Source organism: Aquarana catesbeiana, linkage group LG05 (genome assembly GCF_042186555.1).
Source record: "Aquarana catesbeiana isolate 2022-GZ linkage group LG05, ASM4218655v1, whole genome shotgun sequence".
In the NCBI taxonomy this organism is placed as follows: Eukaryota; Metazoa; Chordata; class Amphibia; order Anura; family Ranidae; genus Aquarana; species Aquarana catesbeiana.
The window spans coordinates 164,527,392-164,549,656 of record NC_133328.1 but is presented as its reverse complement, the minus strand read 5'-3'; positions in this window follow the sequence as shown (position 1 = coordinate 164,549,656).

The following is a 22,265-nucleotide window of genomic DNA, read 5'->3' as shown; positions in this document are numbered from 1 at the left end:
GGGCCACATTGAATACCCTGGATGTTTGGGTTGTTTCTGATGGCTATTGCAAGGGATTCAATTGCTATGGCGAATATCAGTGGGGAGAGAGGGCAACCCTGTCTTGTGCCTCTGGAAATGGGGAAAGATCCAGAATAAAATCCCTGCAGACGCACCTGGGCCGAAGGATATGAATATAGGGCATGCATAACATTTAGGAAAGAGTCTCCAAAGCCCCATCGATGTAGAATATTGAATATATACGTCCAGTGGACAGAATCAAAGGCCTTTTGAAGATCTAGGGATAACAGGCAACATTGTCTGGGAGAGCTCTTATCCCAATTAGAGTTAAGGAGGTAAATTAAGTCTTTTGCGCGTCGTGTTTAATTGGGGCCTTGTCTCCCGGGGATAAAGCCTACTTGGTCCTTGTGAATGTATAAGCTAATAAAGGAAGCCAGGCGGTCTGCAAGGATTTTGGTCAAGATCCTTAGGTCATTATTAATAAGGGATATTGGTCTATAATTGCTGACTGAGCTGGAATCTTTATTGGGTTTGGGGAGGAGTGTGATGTGGGCCATGTTAAGTGACGAGTCTAATTGTCCCCCCTGTCTAAGGGCGTTAAAAAAGCGAGCCATATAGGGAGCTAGCGTGGTGGAAAATGATTTATAATAGGGGACAGAAAAGCCATCTGGGCCAGGAGCTGAGTGTGATTTTAAATTCTTTATGACCATGCATACTTCTTCCGCAGACATAGGGTCATCTAGTTTTTGGCGATGACTATCTTTTAATGTAGGTGTTTGAATATTATTTAGAAAACTATCTATCGCCTGTTGAGAAGGACCCTGTTCACCGCTGTATAGAGATTTGTAGTAATTTTGGAATTCCCCCATGATACGTTGGGGGTTTTGTGATAGGGTGCCACCTTGAATTCTAATTTTAGGGAGGGCCGGGGATCTAAATTTTGGGGAGAGCCTACCAGCTAACATTGAGCCTATTTTGTCGCCTTGACAATAAAATCTAGTTCTGTTCCACCTAATCCATTTTTCGGCTTTGGTGGTAAGGGCAAGGTTGAGTGCCATCCGGGCTGCGTCTAATTTAGTGATGAGTACTGAGCTTGGATCCGTCTTATGTTTTTTAGCCAAAGCAGAAAAATCCTTATCTAGCTTTTCAATTTCCGCTTTGTTAGACTTGTTGATCTGGGAGGCTATTTGGATTAGGTGACCTCTGAGCACTGCCTTGTGAGCTGCCCATAAACAAGAGGGACTAGTGTCAGGTGTGTCGTTGGTAAGAAAATAATTTTGGATATGCCGTTCGATTTCCGTTGCTATGATTGGATCGCTCAGGATGGACTCATTGAGTTTCCAACGTCTATCAGGGTTTCCGACTCTCCTGACGGCGGAGAGTCAGGATTACCATGGAGTGATCCGACCAGACCACATCTTTGATATATGCCTTGTTTGTAAATGGAATGGAGGTGGAAGTAAGGAGGATATGATCTATCCTCGCAAACGTGAGGGTTTGAGAAGTGAGTGAAATCTTGAGCAGTAGGGTTTACTTCCCTCCAAATATCAATTAGGCCATGTTGAAAAAGCAGTTTGGCTATTCGGAGACTTTGTTTGGTGGGTCTAGTATGACGTTTGCCCAGTGGTCTGGACTTGTCCAGCCCCTGGTCGAAAGCAGTATTGGAATCCCCTCCAAATATCACTGTGCCTTCTGAAAGTGGAGTCAGGGTCGTTAACATGTGTTGAAAAAAGGTAAATTGACCCCTATTAGGGGCATAGTAAGATATAAATGTATATAATTGTTCATCTAAATCACCTACTAGAAGTAAATACCTGCCTTCTGGGTCTTTATATTTGGATTTTAAGGTGAATTTGCACCGCTTAGAAAAGAAAATGCCTACTCCCTTAGTCTTGTTCTCGGCATTGGCCAAAAAGAAGGAGGGGAAGTTGGAGTGTATGAAAGATGGGCGAAAGATAGCTTTTTGGGAAGTGAGTTTCCTGTAATAGTAGAACGTCAACTTTTTGAGTGTGCATATATTGAAAAACTTTACGTCTTTTAATTGGGGAATTTAAACCCTGCACATTGTGTGTCACTACCTTGAGAGGCATTTTCCTCAAAAGATTATCAGCCATTGAGCAGAGGTGGGGGGTGATCTGGGAACTTATCAGCACTTACCATCCTGTTTCCATGATGTCCAAGGCGGATCACATGCCAGGCTGGGACTTCGGAAGGCCTTCGGTAGTATCGGGGATCTTCCCTCCAGTCGACTTCTGTAAAGAGACTGTAATAAATGCCTTGAGAGAGAGAAAGGAGATGAAAGGAGAAAGGAAAGGTGAAAGACAAGGGAGTCTTCCGTAGGGTGGAGGTGACAGATACCTCCATCAAGGAGTAAGGTGTACTCTAGAGTCCCTCTAACTGACAGGGACTAGACTTGTCTAGAGGAGGGTAGAACCTGTTCCACTAGACAAGAGGGGGCGCATGAACACCACCCCAGCAGGAAGGCCTCTAAAGCTATGTCAATCAGTACATCGAAAAAATTAGCCTGTTATGGGTGCTAGGCCCGTTAATACAAGAAAAAACATTAAAAAATTGTAACTATAAACTAAAAGCAAACAGTTCACCTCAAGCAACCTAAAATATCAAGTAGGTAGAGTAAGTTAGGAGGTGAGTTTACAAATAACCTAGAAAAAAATAGTAAGGTAGGGCAGCGAACAATCATAAAACATAGATATAAAAAGGAAGAACTGGATCCATAAAGGGTAATATAACCCACAGGAAGGGGGTGAGGTGCAGGGAATGTTTAGAGTTACTAGAATAAAGTAGACACCATATTCAGGGGTAGTTTATGGAGAGGGTAGGACCCCTAAGTTTGGGCCTCAAGAATGGTATGTGGTCCCCTCTCCACCTCTCGATCATCCACAAAGGAGAATGAGTGAGAGGGGGGGTCTGACCTCAATGCGTGATGAGCGCATTTTTGTGAGTTTTTCACATCCCCCAGTGAGGGCACACGTGAGGCCACCTCAGTCGAGGTGTAAGTGTAAGCTAAAGGTTTCTCATCTCATGGGTTGCCAACATGGGGCGTGATTCACCCCAGGGTGTCACTGGGGGGAGACAAGGAGTCCAGGAGGGTAAGTAAAGATGTTTGAGTTGGTAGAGTCAAGATGGTCATGGAGGAACTGTTTCCTTAGATTTCTTGGATCTTGCCGATTCCCATACCGGAGTCAGAGGGCTGGATGGGAGTTGCCTTTTAGTGGAGTTTGGAAGCGATCTTGACGATTGAGAGTTCGAGTCCAGGCTGATGAGACCTAATTGAAGCAAGAGTTTTTCTCCTTGAAGTGAGCCAAAGGTGAACGATTTGCCTTTCCAAAGGAATTTGAGCTGGAATGGGAAGAGCCACCAATACTTAATTTCTTTGTCCATTAGGATTTGGAGTAGTGGCTTTAAAGCTCTCCTCTTTTGGATGGTGGAAGGGGAGAGGTGTGCAAAAATTTGCAGCTGGTGGCCTTGGAAAACTATTTTAGGCAGGGATCTTGATTTCCGCATCACCTCCTCTTTAACAGAGAAGTAATGTGGTTTAACGACGATATCGCGGGGAAGATCGTCAGCTCTAGGTGGTTTGAGAGCTCTATGGGCCCGGTCTAGCTCCAATCTGTGTTGAGGAGTGTCAGGAAGTAAGTCCTTGATGAAAGCTTTAATGGTTTCGGGGATGTCTTTGTATGGGGAGCCCTCTTAATCTAAAGTTGTACCTGCGGTTCCTGTTCTCAAGGTTGTCAATCTTTGCATGAGCTGTCTCCAGCTGTTCCTGAAGTATCTGTATGCATGCAGCATTTTGATTCGTTCTGGATGAGGTGGCTTCCAGGTGTGATTCTATGATTTCCATACGAGTACCTATATTCTGAAGGTCTGATTTTATATCGTTTGTAATCTTGTTGGCTGTGTTAATTAAACCTCTGTCCAAGAGTACAGCAAACTTATTGAACATGTCTGTTACATCCACAGGCTGGAGTGGGCCTGAATCCCCGGGCTGTAGTAGCTGGTGTATCTGGGGAGGACCTGCCTCCATGGGGGAGAAGTCCAGGCCGGCTAATGAGCGACCTTTTAGGGACTCAGTAGATGCTGGGTCAAGTATCTGGCTCCTTACAGGGAAATCCTGTTTCAGCAGAGAGGGAGAGGCCGCGTTCTGTATGTCAGAAAGACTGACTGAGGAAACGCAGTGAGGGGCCGTTGCCATCTTGGCCGTTCCGGGCCGGGGCTGTGTGGCTTCAAATGCGGGTTGAAGATTGCGTCTCACGACTCCAGCGTACATCGGGGTAATCCCCGGGAGTTTCGCCACACTTGGGGAGTGGATCCAGGCGGCTGTTGCCGTTCGATCTGCCTTAGATGAGGCCGAAGCTGCTGGGGCGGGACGGAGCTCCCAGACTAAGTGTCCATGTTAGGTGCTGCCACGACTACCTGAGAAATTTCATGGAACATCCTGGAGAGTGTGTCTGCTTTTCCATTTTTTGAACCGGGTCTGTATGAAATATGAAAATTAAATCTGGAAAAGAAGAAAGCCCACCGAGCCTGTCTGGGTTTTTTGCTGTCCTGAGATACTCTAGATTTTTATGATCGGTGAAGATCATGACAGGGTGGGATGCCCCCTCTAATAGGTATCTCCACTCTTCCAGAGCAAACTTGATGGCCAACAACTCCCTATCGCCTACGTCATAATTCTTCTCAGGTCAACTTCAATTTCCGGGATGCGAAGGCTACGGGGTGCAGGAGGGCCTTGGGGCCCTGTCTTTGAGAGAGGATGGCCCCAGTGGCTGTTTCCGAAGCATCTACTTCCAGTACAAATGGCAGGGCTGGATCTGGGTGTCGTAAGATTGGTGCGGATGAAAATAGGGCTTTTAGTTTGATAAAAGCTTCCTGAGCTTCTGAGGACCACTGAAAACGATTATGTTGGCTTGTGAGTTGGGTGATGGGAGCTACAATAGCTGAGAAGCCAGCAATAAATCTCCAGTAGAAATTTGAGAATCCTATGAATCGTTGTACCCCTTTTTTATCCACAGGAGCTGGCCATCCTAGATTGCCTTGATCTTCTGAGGGTCCATTGCGACCCCGTTGGTGGAGATGATTAATCCCAAGAACTGCACCGTTGTCTTTTCAAATTCGCATCTTTCTGCTTTGAGATATAATTTGTGTTTCCTGAGGATTGCAAGGACCTGTTTGACATGTGCCTGATATAGTTCAATGGTGGCAGAAAAAATGAGGATGTCGTCCAGGTAAATGACTAGAAAGTTATCAAGGTATTCCCGGAAAATGTAGTTTACCAGGTGCTGGATGGTGGCCGGGGCATTGCAGAGCCCAAACGGCATCACCAGGTACTCGTAGTACCCAAACCTGGACCTGAAGGCGGTTTTCCATTCATCGCCAGCCCGAATTCGAATAAGGTTGTAGGCACCACGAAGGTCTAACTTGGAGAAGATTCGGGCGGATCGGAAACGTTAGAATAACTCCAGAATGAGAGGAAGCGGGTACCGATTTTTAATGGTTATTTTGTTTAGCTGCCTGTAATTGTTGCAGGGTCTGAGAGAGCCGTCTTTTTTCTCTACGAAGAAGATACCGGCTCCAGCCGGTAATGAGGGACAGATAAACCCTTTTTCAAGATTTTCATCAATGTAAGACTTGAGGGCCTTTAATTCAGTCTCAGACAAGGGGAAGATGTGGCCAAAAGGGATTTAAGAGCCGGGGAAAAGGTCTATAGGGCAGTCGTAAGACCTATGAGGTGGTAGGCGGTCGGCCTGTTGTTTGTCAAAAACATCCTTAAACTCCAGGTAGACTGGAGGTACATGTTGGAGACTGTCAGGTACTGGTACTATGGTTGAGCAGGAGGCTGGAGCTGGAAGGAGGCAGTGTTGGGAACAGTATTGGGAAGAGAAGGAGACTTATTTCTTATTCCAATTGATTTGAGGTTCATGAGCCTGTAGCCAGGGGAGCCCCAAGATGATGGGAAACATAGGAGAATGGATAATGTCGAAACATAGGAACTCCTGATGACCGGAGTCCGTGGTGGTAAGGATGGGTCTGGTTTCCTGAGTGATAAGTCCAGAGCGGGGAAGAGACCCATCAGCCAGGTGTACCCAGAGGCTTTGGTTTTTAGTCAACAGGGGGATGTGTAGTTTTGCAGCCAGTGAAGCATCCAGAAAGCAACTGCATGCTCTGGAATCAACTATGGCTGGCAGGCGAGTTTCCTTTTCCGTTAACTGTAAGGAGACAAAGAGGGTAACATAAGTCTGTGAAATACCGGAGACTTGATAATTAATGACAGATTGAGGGTAGGACTTACTAGGTCTCACAGGGCAGGTGTGAAGAAAATGTCCTGAACCCCCACAGTAAAGGCACAGGTTGGCCTGACGCCTACGTAATCTTTCCTCCGGGGAGGAGCACGGACCAGTCCTAACTACATAGGCTCGACCTCAGGAGTGGTGAAGACTGGAGGAGCCGTGTAGGATGGATGGATGGGAGTCAGCTTGGGGAGCATCCAGCTGGGATGAAGAACCTGGAAGCGCTCTGAGCGTCGCTCCCGCATATGCCTGTCCAATTTGGTAGCTGCTTGGATCAAGTCCTCCAGAGTAGCAAGGGCCTCCATCCTGCCCAGCTCATCTTTAAGAGCTTCGGACAGCCCCTGGCGGAACTGGAACTTGAGGGCAGGTTTCTTCCAGCTGGTATTAGCCGACCACTTCCGGAACTCAACAGTATAGTCCTCTACCGGCCTTCGCCCTTGAGATAAGTTGTGTAAAGTTGCCTCATCCATGGCCATGCATTGGGAGTCATCGTACAGTTGTGCCATACATTCAAAAAAGGTATCCACTGAATTCAGCACAGGGCTCCTCTGTTCCATCAGGCTGTGGGCCCAAGCTTGTGGTTCATCGTCTAGGAGAGAGATGATAAAGCTGACTTTTACTACTTCGGAGGAGAAAGTCCTGGGTTACAGAGCTAAGTACAAAGAGCAGGCATTTTTGAAGGCTCTGAATTTTTTGTGATCACCAGAGAATCGCTCCGATGTGAGGACCCTGGGTTCAGGGGAAGCCATAATCACTGTAGGGTTATATGAAATTTGAGAAGAGGAGGCCCAGCTGGGAGGTGCAGGGGTTGCGGCTGCTGATGTGGGTGCCCCAGAGAGTTGCTGGAGGCGACTGTCTATTTGGGTGTAGCCCTCTTGCAACTTTTGAACTGCATCGGTGAGTGCCGAAACTTGCAGACACAGGATCTCAAGCGGGGAACGCGCTCTGTCGGCCTCTGACATGACTGGTTCGTACTGTCAGGGAAGTACTTACCGAGGCCGAGATGCCGAGAGCAGTTCACCCTTGCAACTAGGCGCAGTCCGCCCCCTGGAGGTGGTACAGGGAGTGAATGCACAAAGAGGCACAGGCTACCCAGTGGACAGGAGTGGACTTGCGTGGTGGTCCTTGTAGGGATGAGCCGCTGTGCAGAGAATGGCAAACAGGATGACTTGCTGGAGAACAAACAGAGAGTCCAGAACCAGGCTGAGGGTCAAACACAAGATCAGTAAATCCAACCACAGGCTGAGGGATGGTGTCTGGAAGACACAAGGCAAGTCCAGGTCACAAGCAGAGGGTCAAGGCAAGGAGACAGAAGGCAAATCCAGGTCACAGGCAGAGGGTCAAACACAGGAGATAGGTGGAATCCATTACACAAGCCAAGGGTCAGGTCCAGGAAAAGAGCAGATGAGTCAGTAGCAATCCGGGTCACAACAGGTAATCAGGCACAGGAAACAGGATCAAGTTTTAACAGGAAGCTGAAGACGAACCAGCAATTTGTCTGAGCACAAGAGCAACTTTTATAGGCCAGCCCCAAGGGTCACATTGGGCGTGTGCCAGTGCACATGTGCGTGTGCTGGGCCGCGAATGTGCATGCGCCGGAGCGCTGTTCCACCGCGCATGCGCACAGGGACACGGCTGGTGTGACTGAAAGGATTATCCCTCTGACACAGGGATATGAAAAATTTGTGGGAGGTCAAAAACCCCTTATATCGAAATAAACCAGCTAGGAAGGCATCCCTGGAAAAACTGCTGCAATTTGTGAAGACGCAGGTCCCCGACGCAGACATCGAGTTTGTGCATAAGAAAATTGGTAGCTTGAGAAGCACGTATAGTACGAATATACGGTACTACAACAGGATGCGGTTTCTGGAAGATCAGATTGAAGCCAGGGAATCACTTTCTACACTTCCATCCACCCTTCCCTTTACCCCAGCTGAGGCTTCAGAGGACCAACCTGGGCCTTCCATCCTGGAACAAGTTGAGGAGCCCAGCTGGAGCCAGGTATAGTATTTTTAAACATATTTATTATCCTAAAATTATTGTTGTTAACTATATGTTATCTTTGATAACAAATGAATGATTTAACAAAAAGTGTTTTACATATCAATAGACAGTAGGGGGCAAAAATGATTGTGACAAGAATGAAAAATGCTGGGCTCAGAATGATAGTCTTTTCTATTTATTAACATTCAATTTGCAACAGTCATGAGCTGAAAATTGTGTGTGATTGAGGAACCAAAAACTAAAACTATGTCCCTTTTTCATACACAGAAAGACCTCAGCCAGGATGAGTGTCAGGAGAATAATTCTTCCAGGCGCTTCAGCCGTGTTCCTGCGCGCAAGCGTGGCGGTATGGTGCTCCGACACATGCGCTTTCGCGGCCCCGTGCTCCGGCGCACCTACATGCGTACTGGCACACGCCCAACATGACCCTTAAGCTGGCCTATAAAAGTGGCTGTGGTGCTCAGACAAATTGCTGGTTTGTCTTCAGCTTCCTGTTGTACCTTGATCCTGTTTCTTATACCTGATTGCCGGCTGTGACCTGGATTGATCTTGACTCTTCTGCTCTTCTCCTGGACTTGACCCTCAGCCTGTTTAACGGATTCTGCTTGTCTCCTGTGTTTGACCCTCTGCCTGTGACCCGGACCTGCCTCCTGTCTCCTTGCCCTTGAACCTCTGCTCGTGACCTGGACTTGCCTAGTGTCTGCTAGACACCATACCTCAGCCTGTGTTTGAATATCCAGTTCTTCTGTGTTTGACCCACAGCCTGGTTCTGGACTTTCTGTTTACCTTACTTCAGCAAGTCATCCCATCTGCCAGTCTCTGCACAGCTGCTCATCCCTACAAAGGACTACCACTCAAGTCTTCTCCTGCCTGCTGGGTAGCCTGTGCCTCTTTGTGCCATCCACTCCCTGTTCCATCTCCAGGTGGCGGACTGCGCTTAGTTGCAAGGGTGAACCGCTCTCTGCATCTCGGCCTCGGTAAGTACTTTTCTGACAACGAGGCTCTGGAATGTGGCAGCCAGGAGGAGGCGGGGATAAGTGTCAAACAGTAGGTGGCGGGGATAAGTGTCAGCCAGGAGGTGGCCAGGCCCAGTAGCCTCACCCAATCCCAGGTGCCTCCCCTCCGCCTTACAACAAAAAGGGCCAGGAAGGGGAGTAACGTGGAGGAGGCAGCACTGGGCCTCATTAAGGACGCTAATGCGGCCCTGAAAACACCCCCCGATGCTGAAGAGGCCGATGGCTGCTATGTAGCTGTAAAATTGCAGCAAATGAGGGCCAACGCCTCATCTGTTAGAAGATTATTTTTCAGGCCCTTCATAAAGGGTTGGGGGGCCAAATGATTGATAACATGCACTTTTGTGCGCTCACCCATCCTCCTCCTCCTGCCACAAGTTAGCCTTCAGAGCCACAGCCTCCAAGGAAGGCTGCAGGGAAAGCTGCAGGGAAGAATGGAGGGAAGGCTGCAGGGAAGACAAGAAAGTGATGGCCTGGGTTCAGTCTGGTCTGACAGAAGACACAGGCTGTGGTAGTACCACAGCCTGGGGACATATATGTCATCTACTGCTGTTCTTGATCTCTGGGAGTCAGGGCAGCCATCAGAAATTTTTGGGCCCCTTACACAGCTTTAGGCCTGCCCCCCCCCCAAGCCTGACCACCAACTTTCCCCAGAGCTTGCCCACGGGCCATCCTACCGAATCCGCACACTTGCCACCTCACACCTGTATATATAAATATATATGTCACCCCACACACACACCTGTATATATGTCAGCCCCCCCACACACCTGTATATATGTCAGCCCCCCACACAAACCCACCTGTGTGTGTGTGTGTGTATATATATATATATATATATATATATATATATATATATATATATATTCAGTCCCTCACATACACACAGTACTGTGTTTTGGCCTAGGCCGAACAAGGGACCTCACACAACCACCAGGGACCCGGGACCCTGTAAAACCACCAGGGACCCCGCACAACCACCAGGGACCCGGGACCCTGTACAACCACCAGGGACCCCGCACAACCACCAGGGACCCCGCACAGCCACCAGGGACCCCGCACAGCCACCAGGGACCCGGGACACTTCACAGCCACCAGGGACCCAAAATAGCCACTTGAGAAGGAAGGGGTGGGACAATTTTAGATGGAGAGGGGCGTCTGATTTTAGTCTTGCCTGGGGCAGCACAACACCAAAATACACCACTGCATACACAAATCTGTACACACACAAGGCTATGGCCCCTCTCTGTACACAAACAGCCCCCCTCCCTTTTCCTCACAGCCCCTACTTGTAAAGAAGATCTTCCTACCTAGTCCCAGGTCGTTTTCATATAGCTGACATGTTGCTGAGAAGCTCAGTACAAAACACACGAACAGTGAACATGCACATAGTAGCCAGAGGTGGCAGTAAAGAGCTCGATGTCGGAGCTCAGTGTCAGTGACACAAGAACAGCAGATGCACAACGCGGCTCCCCTCCATCCACCCGTCCTGCCTTCTTTTGGCCCGGGTGGGCCCCTCAGGCGCCGGGGGCCCTTACACTTGTGACGGCTGTACCCCCCTAATGGTGGCCCTGCTGGGAGTCCTGGACCAGATTGTGCTCCCTATTATATGGACTTCTCAGGCTACCAATTTTTATTTACAAAGAGTTATGCCCCGTACACACGGTCGGACTTTGTTCGGACATTCCGACAACAAAATCCTCTGATTTTTTCCGACGGATGTTGGCTCAAACTTGTTTTGCCTACACACGGTCGCACAAAGTTGTCGGAATTTCCGATCGCCAAGAACGCGGTGACGTCAAGCACGTACGACGAGACTAGAAAAGGCCAGTTCAGAACCAAGCGAGGCACCCTTTGGGCTCCTTTTGCTAATCTCGTGTTAGTAAAAGTTTGGTGAGAGACGATTTGCGCTTTTTCAGACTCGTGGCTTTCAGATCATTTTCTGCCGTTCAGTTTGTGCTTGTGGGTTTGTATCTGCTCTTCAGTGCGTGCAGTCAGTTCGTATTGGAGTTTTCTGTGCGATCTTGTCCGCTCGTTGCTGTTTTTCAGGTCGCTCTTCACAGGCCTTGCTGTTCTTCAGTGCGTTCTGTTACTTCGTTCTGAGCAGCCGACCGTTTTCTAGCCATGTTGCGTATGCGTACTCCTCGTAGAGTTCATGCTGTGCGGGGGCTTGGTGTTGGGGTCCTGACCTTGACACAAGTCCAGTCCATGAACAGGGTGGGGAGGAGTTCATGGACCAAGAATTGGTTGCTTCAGCGTGACCAGTTCTGTCATATGCCTTTGCTCCGTGAGATCCGTGAGAATAATCCTGATGATTTCAGGAACTTTCTCAGGATGACGGACCCCGTATTTCACCGTTTGTTGGCTTCGCTGACCCCCTATATCAGCAGGCAGGATACCTGCATGAGGCAAGCCATCACTCCGGAGCAGAGGTTGGTCGCTACCTTGCGGTATTTGGCCACAGGGAGAAGCCTGCAGGACCTCAAGTTCTCGACAGGCATCTCCCCCCAGGCTCTGGGATCATTATCCCAGAGACCTGTTCTGCCATCATCCAGGTCCTACAGAAGGAGTATATGAAGGTAAGATTTTTATCCTTTTATATCACATTTTATTGTATTGAATGTTTGATAATATATTGTATTTCTTTCCTCATTCCCTAATTACCATGATTGTATTATGCTGTGAATGTCCCCTTTGTCCTCATGCATGCTGGATTTTTATGTAATTATTATTTTAGGTCCTTCATACATATTTGCCCTTCAATAACCTCCCCAGCATGGTGTCTCCTGCCCTATATTCACCTCATGTAGTTACTTAACAATGTATTTTATCAGCTCCATAGTAGTGCTTTACCCCAAACACCCCCTAAAATGTTTTGAAATGTTATTTTTGATTTAAATTCAGGCAGAGGGCCAGAGGCTTTTTTTTGTGGTGTCCCCAAATTTTTTGTAACCCTCCCTCCCCCCAACTGCTAAGTCAGCTGATCCCAATTCTCTATCCTCAATCATCTATCTGCTGACTTTGCCAAACCCATACACACTATACCCATCTCTTTACTAGTCAGATTTATGGATGAATTCCCCAAAGCATGTAGTGCAAGGGCCTGCCTGTATACTTTCCAATGGTACTGTTTAAAGTTCTTGTATCCTATTATGATCTTGATAGGTAATAGCAGAATGTCCAAATGTGCTCAAATGTGTACAGTGTGTATTTATATCTTTGTATTATGACACTTCTTACCTGTCCAGTGGGCTGCCAATAGTGTAACTAAGGAGGGGCTGTTCCAAGTAATACCCTGTATTTAGGCATTCATCTCTCAATGAAGTGAAGAGGGTTATCTGTCCAAGAGTCCCCCCCCCCTATAATGTTAGAAATGGCCCATGAGAGGGGGGGGGGGAATATGATAGGTGTACCTTATACTTTGTTGTTGTTAAATTCCCCTTAATAAATGCTATCTGGAGGTTGACCCATAATGTTTGTGTCTAATCTGCTTGCCAGGTTTCTGTGAAAAAATAGTAATGTTTATTGTTTTTTCCTCAACAGTTTCCTTCCACGCCACAGGAATGGCAGACTGTGGCCTCCCACTTTGCCCAGCGGTGGGACTTTCCTAACTGCGGAGGGGCAATTGATGAGAAACATGTCCACATCGTCCCACCACCCAACTCGGGGTCGTACTATTATAATTACAAGGGGTTTAATAGTATAGTGATGTTGGCGGTGGTGTCGGCTAATTACGACTTCTTGTATGTGGACGTGGGGAAGAATGGCCGGATGTCCGATGGTGGAGTGATCGCCCAGACGGCGTTCTACAGGCGTCTCCAGAATGGCAGCTTGGACTTGCCACCTCCAGAGGACAATGTTGAAGGTCTCCCATTTGTGTTCGTTGCTGATGAAGCATTTGCGCTGGGGGACCACCTGATGCGGCCATTCCCGATGAGGACCCTCACCCCGGAACAGAGGGTTTTTAATTACCGGCTGGCCAGAGCCCGAAGAGTGGTGGAGAACACATTTGGAATCCTGGCCAGCCGGTTCCAATTATTTATGACACCCATCCATATGGCGGAGTATAAACTGAACCATATAATACTTGCCTGCTGTGTTCTCCATAATTTTCTACGAAAACATTCAGCCAACTATGCTGGCTCAGTTGGGCCTGAGGCCGGAATCCCAAATACATCAACAATGACGGCACTTGAAAGCGGCCGTCCTGGCTTGCCCTCCCTGAATGCCCGTGATGTCCGGTTACGATACCTGGAGTTCTTTGTGGGTAGGGGGGCTATCAATATGCCAGACAATATGTGACACCTTTTTCAAATAAAAAACAACCAAAAGAAATTCTTGGTGGACATTTACTGCTTGTGTTTGTTTTAGCTGACCCTGACAGAAATGTGTTGAGTGCAGAAAATGTCGTGATTGGGTAACCTTATAAAAAACAGTGTTGGCTGGTACTTCCTAAATGCAAAAACACATTTCACTACAAGTGCACTTGCAACTGCACTGAACCTGCACTTGTAGTGCAAAGAGGATTTGCCCTTAGGAAATAACCCCCATTTGTGCATAAAACAACAATTACATCACCCCAAAAGTGTTGTAGTGTTGAGACAATAATCCACACATTCTTGAGTAAGGCACTTTTTTATACCTGCACAATCACATGCGCATTTACCAAAGGTTTTTAAAACAAACCAACATGTTTGTTGTATAACAATGTTTGCAGTAGCATTATGAAAAATCAAAATATCCATTTCAGATAAAACAGGCCTGTGTAAAACCAACAAGAAAGCCAAAAAACTTGAACTTACAAAGTTCACATTAGGTAAAACCTGAAGGCTATATCAGACATCAGTATTTAGGAACTGGGTTTGATATAGCGTTCAGATGGGGGGAAATCACCCCTGGAAAAGCCAAATTTGGAAGATGCACACCAATTTACAAATGTTCACATGTGCTATCTGCCATCATGGGGGATCAAGGGACGTGTTTGGGGGGAGCATGCCCTTCCTCAACGCTACTTTATAATTGAGGAAGGGGTTGCCCCCCCAAAACGCGTCCATTGATCTCCCGTGATGGCAGATAGCACATGTTGGCACACTGTGTGCATCCTCCAAATTTGGCTTTTCTAAACATTGAAAAAAGTTTGGTACGATAAAACAGGTGATTTTGTGGGGTTTAAATTCGCCCCAAAACATCAATGATGTTATTATTTTTTTTAATAACATCACTGATTTGTTGATGTATGTTTTGCAATTGGAGATTACACCCCATGATCTCCCCGATGAGTATCTGGGCACTTTCAGATGTAAAGCGTTCTGGATCCCTCACATCACGATCACCTAAAAAGAGATAAAGAACAAAAAAAAAGGTCTCAAAAATCTGCCACCAGCCATCTCTTTTACCTGAGCCTGTAGTCGCAGACACTCACCTGTTGTGGTGCCAATCTCCACCACGTCTTCTTCTTCCTCCTGCTCAGCTTCTTGGGTTGGTATTTCCCCTTCTTCCAGAGAGGGGGGGTCTCTGGTCTCCTGGGATGAGGGGTGTCCGAGTCTTTTCTCCCCTATGTAAAACAAAAATGGTATACTTAGCACACAGATATTTGATGGCAGAACTATAGAAATAGGAAACATTGCTTGGAAGTGGGGTACAATTGTCTATTTTAGCCGAGTTCCAAGATGTATATTTTTTATTGCCCTTTGTCAAGCTGCAATACTTTACCTGTTTGGTACAAGCTTCACAGATGGAGACCCCCCTATAGTATACACTGGAGCACCTGTGTGGCCCCCTAATAAAAATGGTGTTCTTGTGTCCCACACTAGTGCTCCAGTGTCCAGATGTGAAAACAGCTGCTCAGTGTCCTCTCCTTACACACAATCTAGTTTGCATTTCATTCTAGTAACAAACCCATCTACACAAACAAATATTTGGCATCCAAGTAGGCCCCCAAAAATGTGTGAAAATGCATATGGCCTAAACAATGGTGTTCTAGAGGCCGAAAGAAAAATGTTTGATACGAACGAATAATGTGCCCATGAACATTAAAGTTGACCTTTGGAAACGTTACAACTAATCAAAGCATATGGAGCAGAACGAACGTAATAAAGACAGAAAGAATAGGAACACAGCACAACTACTTACTTTTTTGCAGCACTCTCCGGATCTTTCGGTACTGCTCTGGCTCTCTCAACTTCAGGTCCGACCACCGCTTCCTGAGCTGATCTTTAGACCTTCGTACCCCGAAATTCCGCTCTAGACTCCTGACCACTTTCGCCATGATTTTGGCCTTTCGGATATTGGGGTTGGGGTAAGGCCCATATTTTCCGTCATAGTCGGACTTCCTCATGATGTCGACCATCTCCAACATCTCCCCAAACGACATATTTGTGGCCTTAAAACGTCTCCTTCTGGATCGGGACGTGCCTGGATCCGCCCTTTCCTCCTCCTCCTCCTCCTCATTGCTACAATTAGCCCGCACCTGCTGTATGTCCGCCATCATGCTCTTCCCCCACTGCGCCGAATGAAAAGGGGCGGGAAATACACTAGAAAGAACGTCAGGGGCGGGCGGAGTTACACGCATGCGCAGTGTATATAAAGCGTAACACGCGTGCGTATTACGTTTGATCTGTGAGCGGAGGAAGGAGCATTGAACGTGGCGATCGTAAGAACGAAGGTAAGAGACAAACTTGGGCCTATACTGCTTCTATAGATTGAGGCCTATATTGTAACAAGATTAGGAGAGTTTGGTGTGACATTAGGCTTTGTCTTGTGTTGTGTCTTGCAGTGAACATGGATATGGTACTGAAAGATCAGGACTTCATTTCAGTCTTCATAGAGATGCTAAGGGAGCTGCCCTGTCTGTGGGAGATTAAACACCCCCATTACAAGAACCAAGCAAAGAGGAAGGCAGCACTGGAGCAATTGTGTGAAATTGTGAAGCAGGTGATCCCCACGGCAGACATCACTTATTTAAAGATTTTCATTGGTGGCCTGAGGAGCACATATCTGAGGGAGCGCAATAAAGTCCTGGATTCACAGAGATCCGGAGCAGCAGATGACATGTCCCCAGGATGTTGTACTACGACAGGCTGCACTTTCTGGCAGGCCAGACTGAACCCAGGTCATCACTCTCCAGTCTTCCTTCCACGCTTCCTTCCCCCCCGGCTGAGGCTTCTGACGCCCAACCTGGGCCTTCCAGGCCACATGTGGAGGAGCCCAGATTGAGCCAGGTATAGCATTCCTCTAAATATTTCTGCTTGTCCAATCAATGATGTTAACTAGATGTTAGTTGGGAGTACTAATTTATGATTGTGATTGATGATGCAAAAACTAAAACCATGTCCCTTTTTCATACACAGGGAAGTCTCAGCCAGGAGGTGGCCGGGCCGAGCCGGCTGGCTGATCTGCAGGTCCCTCCACCCCCCCTGGAAACAGAAATTGGCAGTAGGAGGAGTACCCTAGAGGAGGCTGCTATCAGATTTTTTTGTAGGGCTACAGAGGTCCTGGGAGCACCCCACACCAGGCAGGAGAACATTGCTGCATTCATAGCCTATAAAATGCAGAGGATGGAGGAGGGCCAAAAAGCCATGTGTGAGGCCCTCATATCAGAGGCTCTGGCGAAAGGTATGAGGGGCCAAATTACACCTCAAACACACCTTCGCGATGGTCCTCCCTCTCCTCCTGCAGGTCCTACTCCTCCTCCAGGTCCTACTCCTCCTCCTGCCACATCTCCAACTGCACAGCCACAGCCCGGAAGGAAGTGTGAAAGGAAGACCAGACAGTGAGGACCCTGGATCCAGTCTGGTCGGCCAAAAGATGCAGCCTCTTGTGGTACCACAGCCTGGGGACACTGATGTCATCTGCTGCTATCCGGATCTCTGTGAATCCCGGACCAGACTGCCCTCCCTTACATATGGACTCCTCAGGCCACCAATTTTGATGTTCAAGAATTGATGTCTGCCGTGGGGGTCCCAGGCTTCACTAATTTCTCCTGTTGATCCAGTGTTGCCTTCCTCTTTGTTTGGTTCTGAGCCCTTAATAAAGGATTTTTGTTTTGAATTATACTCTCCTATGTGTTTTACTTCAAAAATGATGGTTTGTTTGTGAGGATTCAGGTACATTTCTAATATACAATGTGAAATGAACAAGGGACACCAACAACAAAAAATCTCATGGAGATTAAATAATAAAAGATATCAATGGTGTTGGGGTAACTTGCCACACAAAACACACACAAAAATATTCTGGAGTAAAAATAAAAATAACATTGAACAAAGATCAGCCTTGGAAAAAATCCAAACATTAAAGAAAAAAAAAGGCTTAAAAACAAAAAAAAAAAAACATAAAAAATATAAAACTGTCAGATGTGACAACTAATAACAATATATTGAGGTAATCCCACTAAAAAAACACAAATAAAACTTTGTGAGAAGTGTGTGTGAATATGAGCAGCAAAACTACTTAATTCTTGTCACATTATAAAGAAGAAGAGAGTGCGCTGTATTAAACCATTTTTTACATTGCAGCGTGACGAAAGTGCTGTATCCATTGCGAACGCTAAGTTTACCAGAACGAGCTGTCCCGTGTCGGAATTTCTTCTGAGCATGCGTGGCACTTTGTGCGTCGGAACAGGCCACACACGGTCGGAATTGACGCGATCGGATTTTGTTGTCGGAAAATTTTATCTCCTGCTGTCCAACTTTGTGTGTCGGAAAATCCGATGGAAAATGTCCGATGGCGCCCACACACGGTCGGAATTTCCGACAACACGCTCCGATCGGACAATGTCCATCGGAAAATCCGACCGTGTGTACGGGGCATTAATGTGTGCCCTGGGGTACAAAGGCTTCGCATATTTAAGCAGTTTCTCCAGTGTTGCCTTCCTCTTTATTTTTTTATGAGCCAGAATATATGGAGATTTTTTTTATATGAAAATACTTGCCTATGTGTTTTTCTTCAAATAGGACAGTTTGTTTGTGACTAGGCAGGTACATTTCAAAAATACAATGTGTAATTAACAAGGGACACCAACCAACCTCCTTGAGCTTTCAAAATACAAGATAATAATGTTGTTGTGGAAACTTGACACACAAAAAAAAAAAGAAAATATGGAGATCACTAGAAAACAAATTAAAAATAATCAAAAAAACAGGAGATCTTGATAAAAAAAAAAAAAGATGACGATAAAAAATAATTCTAAACATTATTATGGAGATCTGGCTTTAAAAACAAAAAAGATTATTCAGGAGATCACGAGAAATAATAAAGAAATAAGTTTGTCAGAATATCAGCAGCAAAACAAATTGATTATTCTAGCATTATAAAGAACAAAAGAATGTGCTGCATTAAAAGATCCAAAAATTTACAGCGTGACGAATATGCTATCTCCATTACGAACGCTAGTATTACCAGACCGAGTGCTTCCGTCTCGTACTTGATTCTGAGCATGCGTGATTTTTTGCGCGTCCGAATTGCATACAGGCGAACACATTTTCGGATAGGAACCTTTTCCAACCGAAAAATAGAGAACCTGCTCTCAATCTTTTGCTGGCGGGAATTCCGCCAGCAAAAGTCCAATGGAGCATACACACGGTTGCAATTTCCGACCTAAGCTCTCGTCGGACTTTTGCTGGCGGAATTTCCGATTGTGTGTACGGGGCATAAGGACAACTTTGTGTTGCATGGAGTACTTTGACCCTCTGCCTGTTTCTTTCCATCTAACCCTTTCACTGTGAAGGAGATTCACAGGAAGAAAAGCTATTATTTTGTGAACTGTACTGTGAAGGGAAAATATTATTCTCTACTTTCTCTATTGTGACAGCAGGTGTGCTCACGGATGTCTGCCAGCATGACAAACTACTGCCAGCTGATCAGACACATTGTTGTAGTGTGTTACACTTGTGTATCTGCAGCCAACTTCTCTTCTATGACATAAACGTATAGCCTGCCAGACACGTGTGTTCATCAATGTTGGCATATGCAATTATCCTACAGTATGTCTTTTTTTTTTACTGTGATTTTGATGTTTTCTATGCATTCTCTTGTAGAAATGATTTGTGCCTCTGATTTCACCTTAGTATTTTTTTTTTAAATTTCTATACACCATCTTACTTATTGGAGGACTGGGAGGTTTTGCTGCAAGACAAACTACTCACTAACCACAAGTATATGTGTACTCAGAACAAAACACCAGGGAACATAAAATGTAAAGATGAAATGTATACAACAGAACAACAATGTATACAACAGAATGGGAAATGCTTGTATGTTTTTGCTATTGGATGTATCAATAAGAAAATAAAGTACCTTTAATAATAAGACTTATAGCACAGAACAAAACATATCTCAAACAGATTTCTGCTTTAGTTGTTTTGAAATAACAAAGTAGCTGTTACACAGTTTCTTCCAATAAGGATCCCCCTTATTTGACTTCCTTTGAAAGCTTATAGTGATACTAAAGTCTCAGTTTTTTTGGTTTAAAAATAACAAACATGTTCTACTTACCTGCTCTGTGCAGTGGTTCTGCACAGAGCAGCCCAGATCCTCCTCTTCTTGGGTCCCCCACCGGCGCTTCTGGTCACTCCTTCCTGCCAAGTGCACCCACAGCAAGCAGCTTGCTATGGGGGCACCTGAGCCGAGCCACTGCTCAGTGTGTCCATTCAGACAGGGAGCCGTGGCTTTGACTGGCCCCTCTCTCTACTCATTGGTTCACTGACAGCCACCGGAGCCAATGGTGCTGTGTCTCAGCCAATCAGGAAGGAGAGTCCCGGACAGTCGAGGCTCTGGTGCAACATCACTGGATTGAGAAGGGGCTCAGGTAAGTATTAGGGGGGCTGCTGCACACTGAAGGTTTTTTATCTTAATGCATAGAATGCATTAAGATAAAAAACCTTCTGCCTTTAACTTTAACTAGTTGCCGACCAGCTACCGCAGTTATACTGCGGCAAGTTGGTTCGGCTGCGCAAAACACCATAGGGGTACCGCTGTCCCCACGGTGATTAGTTTCAGAACCAATCAGTCTACAGGCCCAGGCCAATGATTTCTGGCCTGGACCTGCTGATCGGTTCTGGTGAATGACAGACTGTCCTGTGTAATGTAAATACAGGCAGAGGAAGTGATGTCATCGCCCCTCGTGGAGCCCTTTTCGGTTCCAGCGTGAGAGGAGAAGACATCCACAGTGAGTACACCCAGCACTACGCTGACACCAGTGCACGTAGGCACACTTTTAACCCCCTAATCACCCCCCAAGTTAACCCTTTCACTTCCCTGTCACAGTGTCACTAAGTGCAGTTTTCAGATTTTTCACTGATCACTGTATTGGTGTCACTTGCGACACTAAACAGCGTTAGGGCAGTTAGCGGTAGTTAGTGGTAGGCCCAGGTAGGTTTAGGGTACCCCCATATAGTCCCTAATAAAGGTTTAACCCCTTGATCACCCCCAGTTAATCCTTTCACTCCCTGTCACAGTGGCATTAGTATAGTGTACAGATCTTTTTTCTGATCACTGTATTCGTGTAACTTGTGACACTAAACAGCATTAGCACAGTTAGCAGTAGTCCCAGATATGTTTAGGGTACCCACCATATAGTCCCTAATAAAGGTTTAACTTTGTGATCACCCCCAGTTAACCCTTTCACTTCCTGTCACTGTGTCATTAGTATAGTGTACAGATCTCTTTTCTGATCACTGTATTATTGCCACGGATGACATCAGTTAGGTGTTGGGGGTCAATTAGTATCAGTGTCAATCCAGTAGCACTAACACACACGCACACACCATACACCTTCCTTACTAGACTAGTGTTTGAACAGATCAATATCTGATCAGATCTATACTATCACCCCAATAGTATAGTGTTCCCAAAAATACAGCGTAAGCAGGATCAGCCCAGACACCTGCCAGCACCTGCATTTAGCCCCTCTACCCAGCCCAGCCCACCCAGGATCACTGGATCACTGTCATTTCCAAAACACAGCACACAAAACTGCAGCATTAGCAGAGTCACGCCTGATCCCTGCTAGCACTAGCGATTGAAGCAGTCGCTGACAACCAGGTGCTCTTTTAACTGTGAGTCGCACTAGCTGTACCTGTAAATTTAGTGGCCAAAATGTCCAAACAGATGTACACTAGTGAAGAGGCCTACAGGATACTGAGCATTGCCATTGTACCATTGCCTGTATCTGTCTGACCCTTTTTTGACAATAAAGATGACATCGAGATAATTTGGAATTCCAGTGTGCAACCAGTTCCTTGTCTTGTACGATACTGAGCATGACAGATGAGAGCGAAAGGGAAGCCTCACAGTCAGAATCAGGCTCAGTATACAAACCTGTAGAGACCAGCGGCACCCTGACAGATAGCTCTGATGATGGAGTAGTCCCTGCTAAGGTCAGGCATACCTAACCCTGTTCTTCTGTTGCTGAGGTGCAACAACCACATGGTTCTCGTATGCAGTAGAGAGCCAGTACTAGTGCCACTCAACTTTCTAATGAACTGGCAAACACCAGCGGCCTAGTACATCCTGGTCATAGACAAACCAGCACTGCAGTAACACTTGGTGACGTGGTGAGTCCCATAAGTGCAGTTCAAGCTGGTTGGTGGCTAGCACAAGTAGCGCCCCGCAGCCACCAAGAATTTGAAAACAGGCCCGTAGAGTCCATAGTGCCCTTGCTGATGCGTTTGCAAATTCTTTTTGGCAGCCCACCACTTCTGCAGCGGCCGTACTTCCCCCATTCACTGGCCAACCCGGAATTCAGGTGGAAACAGCTGATTTTACTTCCCTTGACTCTTAAAAGCTGTTTTTCACAGAGGATCTGTAGAGATCTATTGTGGACCAAAGCAATTTATATCCTTGTCAATGTATCGCTGCAAATCCAAATTTGACCCTTGCCAGAGAATTTGGCTGGAAACCTATAACAGTTCCCGAATTTGAGACCTTTCTGGGCCTTTCC